We start from the raw sequence: 4,733 nt of genomic DNA, 5'->3' as shown, positions 1-4,733 counted from the left end.
GAGATTTCTCCCACCAGGCGGACCAGAGAGGCAGTAGAAGACCTAGCCCGATCGATCACCGCCATGGCCGACCGAGGTAAGTCTCACAATCTTTCTTTTGTATTCTAGTTTATTTGCACGGATCTATTTGCACATTAATTTAAGATCTTAAGATTAACATCTTCATCATATTTCTCCCGTAAGAAAAGGTCTTCTTCATTTTAAATCTCCGAGGAGAGACTCAAAAGTACTTATCTGCTTCTCGGAGAAAGTCGGTAAATAGGGAAAAGAAAAATGCTAGTTTGAGAAGTCTTGTTTTGTTTACCTTTTTGCCTTTTTCTTCTTTTTTTTTTGTTGGTTCTTCTCTTCCTTTTGCGTCGTTTTCTCTCCAAATGATCCGGTCCCTCTCAAAAGTATCTTTCCTCTATTTATAGAGCTTCTTGGTGTCATTGGCTAATGCTAACTCATCGCTTATCTTCAATTTCACGATCTTCACTTTCTCTTATTAGAGCTGTTACCAACGATCAGCTCACCCTTACCGTTCGTTCCACGATTTCAACATCCCTCTTTTATGGGAAGTTACGAAACCTCATCATTTATCCCTTTTATTTTAGGAAAAACGTAATCTGTAACCACCATTTCTTTTTTCTTTTTTTACCAAGGCATTTTACCTTTATCCCTTTCATTTTCTTTTTTTTTTTGTAAAATTTTGAGTTCAACAATTATTTTTCCCCTATTTCCCTTTATATCTATTTTTCTGATTGCATCTCTAGTTATTGCTAGTTGCTACATGTTTGGGTGCTAGCTTGGTATGTTGATGTCTACCTTGGTTGGTATTATGTTCTGCCTTCAGTTGACTGATTAATTAATTGAAAATATTTCACATTTGAAAAAATGTAAGATAATTATTCATGTTGAAAATGAGATTGAGATGAATGTGAGTTGGAGTGAGAGCTCTCCCCCAGCCCCCCTCACTAATATGTCTCTCTCTCTCTCTCTCTCTCTCTCTCTCTCTCTCTCTCTCTCTTTATATATATATATATATATATATATATATATATATATATATATATATCTGTGTGTGTGTGTGTGTGTGTGTGTGTTAAGTACAATGGCCAAAATACTCTTAAGTACATGAAATGCATCTAACAATTCATTTTCTTGTTTTATTTGAGAAAATCCACTCATTGTTAGGGTTTGTCGGAGCACCATATATATTGTTTTTCTTTTTCTTTTTAACATTTTGTCATTTAGCAGGGAAATATATAGAAGTTATTGTTCAAAGTGGATAAATATTGCAAGTTATTTATTCATTTTTCAAGATTAAATATTGGTTTCCCCAATTTCTCGTTAATATTTGTTAATTAATTGAATAAAATTGAGATTTTGAAGTTTTGTAGATGACTTTTTCCATTTTTAAAACTCTTCTTCCTGATCTCATTTTGCAATATTTTAGAAATTTTACCCTCTTCTTTTAATGAATCAATTTGCATGGTTTTCCTATTTTTCATACATTCCAAAAAAGAAAACTCAAATAGAAATAGACAAGAGACAGAGCAACACAGAATTCATCAACGTCACTGACTTTTCATGATTCTCGATCATATAATACCAACTACAACAGTTTCCTACACTGTCTACTTACAAATACTTTTGAGAAAAATAGAAAAACACCAACCTTATGTCACTCTCTCCTCAACTAGACATAGCACTACCTAAAACTGTTTTCACTACTTACAATTACTCCTGAGAAAAACAGAAAAACGCCAATCTCATTTGAAAGCGAACTCCAAGATTAGCCTCAATTCTTGCAATTTCATTCTCATCATCTCCTGTCATTATCAATCATTAATATATTAGAATAATAGAAATTTTTTTGTCATTATATATTTACAAATTAATGGGAATCAGATGATGTCAGGAGGTATCCAATAGCCTCGAAAAATACTAATTTATTTATCGATATCGTTACTAATTTTAATATTAATTTTGAAAATTGGGTTTATGAATGAAATGGTTCTTGTTGAAAGAAGTGGTTGTCCCTCTCTCTCTCTCTCCCCACTCGACAAAAAGCACCCATTTTCAAATGTGCCAGAACCATAGAGAAGATTTGTTCCCTTCAAACGGGAACATAAGAAGGTAACTTTCAACATTTTCATATGTTTTCCTTTTTTTTCTTATTACATTATAATTTTTGTGGTTGTTGGCTGTTTTACAGGTGAAGATAATTACTTCCAAGGTTTTAACGACATTTGAAACCTTCAAAATTTTGGTAGCATTAAACTTTTCTTTCCTTCCATTTATGAACTACGTGTTTTGTTGGGAAACGCTTCTTGGAAAGAAGGTGAACCGAATAGGTGTTGTTTGTTTCATATAAATGAATTTTGACATCAAGCAAATTGTTATCCTATTCTCTGTTAGTGAGGTACAGACAAATAGTTTGCATGGTGAATCTTAGAGGGATCCGAAGCCGCTCTAAAGCCTCACTCACTGGCAGACAGATGGATTTTATCATAGCAAAAGGCAGTTTATACATGCCAATTTAAACCAGTTTATGACTGACCAGATTACATCCAGAATTGGTTTGCTGAGTTGTGTTGATCACAGTAAGATTTCAAGGTCAAATTCCTCTTTATGCACATCCACTTGAGAACTTAAGGAATCTCCCACAAGATTATGATTTCTTTGTTACATCTACATCAAAACTCATTAGAGCATGTCTCTACACACTTGAGCAACGCCCCGTCGCACTTTCCCTGCATCACTCATGCATTATACCTTTTCTTAGATCAAAGGTCTTATGGTTTTTCAGGCTACCAAGAGAAACTTATCTTCAACAATTGTTCGTGTGGATAATAACATAATTGAGTGTGATGTGCTTAATGCTGCTACAAGAGATGAAGTGTGATTGGTTAGTAGCTGATTATATTTGATATTTTTTTCTGTTTCACGCAGAGCATCAACATTTCTAGAAATTCATGTAACCATTTTTTTAGGGAAATGTTATCAGCACTACTGTATTTTGATGAGGGCACTCCTCAGTTTATTAAAAGTACAGTATGGTTCGCACCATAGGATGATCCAAACCGTCCATTAGATGGGCCACAGCCTAAATACGTTGTGGCCCAAAAATCATTTCCATAGGTTAGATCCTAAAGTGAGGAGTGCCCTCATCAAAATACAGTAGTGCTGATAACATTTCCCCATTTTTATAGGTGGTTCAACTACAAGGAGATCTGAGAGGTTTTGGCATTGATGTTGAAGAGGTTCATCGTCAAGTCCAAAATTTGGTGATCTATCTTTATTTTACTTAGTGTTGATCTTTTTCTTTAATTTAAAAATTCAAAATTTATTTATTTACTTTATGCGAAAAGTCAATATATATATATATATATATATATATATATATATATATATATATATATATATATATATATATATATATTATTAAAAGTTACAATTAAAGAGAAGTGTATCTTAAGTATTATCTTCAATTCCTATAAATATTCGTACATACACTCATGCTTTTAAGTTTTTTCTTCTTCCCAATTTATTCCACAGATGTGAGGCATGTTCTCAAGGGTTCCGGGCTGTTTAAGTGCACGTCCCCTTAGAGCGGACGAGTTGTATCATGGAGGCATATGCTAGAGAATCCATTTGCACTGTTGATTCGTCAAATGAAGGGACAACATTTTCCTTAAGGTTTAGATCAGTGCCTCGACTCAACCGTAAGTCATTCTCTCTCTTTATTGTTTGATTCTTTCTATTATTTTTGGTTTGGTTACATGTGGATTATTGCTTTATTTGTGTTGTTTATTATTATAATCTGAAATTCCAGTGTATTTTTACCAACACTTGGTAGGATATATAGATTTTCTACCAATTGGAATAACAACTCTTTGTCAGAAATGAGAAGAATGATTTTAAACTTTGTTGCGTCTCAGGAAGCAAAAAATGGGGAGCAAAGTGGAAAATTGGGGTGTTACTCATGCAACAAACTTTTAAATCCTCTACAGTGTTCTTCTCTTCCTTGCGTAGATCATAATGTGGATCCTTACTGTAGTTTGCATTGAACTTAACCTCTAAAATTAGATAATGTTTTGTAGTACGATGATATATTTTAGTTTGCTTGGTTTCATTAAATAAGAGCTCTTTCAACATGGTTCCAACAGTTCCTTAGATGTTATGATGTGTACATTTAGCTTAGGCCACGTTTGGATACCCACAAGATTTAGATTTGGATTTAGTTGATAATTTGAGCTGGATCAGATCCTTAGATTTCCAAATCATCTTCAACATTGCCAAAAATTCTGATTTTCAAATCTTTTCTGCTAGACATATTTGGAAATCAATATTTGTGGCAACTTCCTTCACCGTGTGCTCCTCAATGTTGCTCCAGCAGCAGCGATGAGACATCCCTCCCTCCCTCCATCTCTCTCTTTGTCTCTCTCTTAAAACATGATCATGAAGATGAATGATGTATTTTGTCTCCAAAACTCAAATCCAAATCTAAATGCAAATGCATGAGGTATCCAGACAGGCCCTTACGGAATTTTTAGAGCTGAGAAAAGCTCTTCTAGTGTATGTTATGATTTACATAGAATACACAGGTTTTTTGTACCTAATTTTCGGGATTTTTCTTAATTTAAAATATTTTAAAAAAATATTATTTTTTAAATTATTTCACTTTTATCCGACTTCAATTAAATTTTCTAAACGATTCATTAGCCGACCCCTACTAGTTTGGGACAAAG

General features: G+C 33.6%; 1 long non-coding RNA gene across 6 annotated transcripts; it reads left to right on the top strand.

Moving 5' to 3' along the window:
* The first annotated feature begins 1,089 nt into the window (after positions 1 to 1,089).
* LOC143887104 (uncharacterized) lies at positions 1,090 to 4,143 on the top strand. Of its 6 annotated transcripts, none has more exons than XR_013254043.1 (5): positions 1,090 to 2,585; positions 2,792 to 2,890; positions 2,990 to 3,269; positions 3,541 to 3,707; positions 3,924 to 4,143. It is a non-coding gene; the product is annotated as an uncharacterized LOC143887104 (long non-coding RNA). The 6 variants fall into 6 exon arrangements; XR_013254042.1 differs by having other exon boundaries at positions 2,976 to 3,269; XR_013254041.1 differs by having other exon boundaries at positions 1,090 to 2,890; positions 3,195 to 3,269.
* The last annotated feature ends 590 nt before the right edge of the window (positions 4,144 to 4,733 follow it).

Source organism: Tasmannia lanceolata, unplaced genomic scaffold, assembly GCF_043159265.1.
Source record: "Tasmannia lanceolata isolate RefF3 unplaced genomic scaffold, GAP_Taslan_0.1 ptg000012l, whole genome shotgun sequence".
NCBI lineage: Eukaryota > Viridiplantae > Streptophyta > Magnoliopsida > Canellales > Winteraceae > Tasmannia > Tasmannia lanceolata.
Note: the sequence above shows the minus strand (reverse complement) of the source record. Positions and strands in the feature narration are given on the sequence as shown.